At 72.9% G+C, this 668-nt stretch overlaps 2 protein-coding genes across 3 annotated transcripts in view; one reads left to right on the forward strand and one right to left on the reverse strand.

The window, feature by feature from the left end:
- The window catches only part of LRRC14 (leucine rich repeat containing 14), an 8793-nt gene extending 8653 nt beyond the window's left edge, over window positions 1–140 (reverse strand). For both annotated transcript variants that reach the window (XM_024218356.1, XM_024218355.1), the window contains exon 1: window positions 117–140. The gene's annotated coding sequence lies outside the window, so the exon portion shown is untranslated. The remainder of the gene's footprint in view (window positions 1–116) is intronic.
- Window positions 141–398: 258 nt separating this feature from the next.
- RECQL4 (RecQ like helicase 4) overlaps window positions 399–668 on the forward strand; it is a 40322-nt gene continuing 40052 nt past the window's right edge. Inside the window, exon 1 of the mRNA XM_024218351.1 lies at window positions 399–435. The gene's annotated coding sequence lies outside the window, so the exon portion shown is untranslated. The remainder of the gene's footprint in view (window positions 436–668) is intronic.

A 668-nucleotide genomic window follows, 5' to 3' on the forward strand; every position in this document is an offset into this window, starting at 1 on the left:
GGGGGGGGGGGGGTCACGCCTCAGACCTCTCCCCCCACGGGGGGTCCACACCCCTCCCCCAACTCCGCCGTGGTTGAGGCCCCGCCCCCAGCCGCGAGGAGGCCCCCGGCACTTACCGTCTCCCCAGCGGCCAGGCCGCGCGCTCGCTCGCTCGCTCACTCAGTCTCCCCCCTCCCGCTCCGAACCCCCGGAGCCGCTCCGGGCTCCGCAGGCCCCGCCCCACCTGAGGCCACCGCACTTCCTGGTGTGCGTGGTGACGCAGAGGCGTGCCCGGTAACGACGTTTTCCGGAATGGAGAGGCGGGGCCTTGCGTTTCCTTGGAGATTGGGGCTGTGATTGGGCAGCTGGCGCCTTCGCCCCCGCTGCGGCCGCTCCTATTGGTGGGCGCTCCGGGCAGGCGGGAGGTTTGTGCGGGAGCCAGCCGGAGCGGTGCGGGTGAGTCCGGGCCTTCGGGGCCTTTTAGCTGCGTTGCCCGCTGGGCTGTGGCGCCGAGCCCGGACGCCTGGGTTCCTTCTAACGCGGGGGGCGGTATGTGCCTAGGTTCTTCTGGGCTTCGGGGTGGGCTCCTCTCAGGCGGGGGCCGAGCCCGGACGCCTGGGTTCCTCTCAGCCGGGCGATGGTCCCGGACGCCTGGGTTCCTCTCAGGCGGGGGATGGTCCCGGACGCCT

The sequence above is a fragment of the Terrapene carolina genome, unplaced genomic scaffold (assembly GCF_002925995.2).
Source record: "Terrapene carolina triunguis isolate 2854851 unplaced genomic scaffold, T_m_triunguis-2.0 Scaffold58, whole genome shotgun sequence".
Lineage (NCBI taxonomy): Eukaryota > Metazoa > Chordata > Testudines > Emydidae > Terrapene > Terrapene triunguis.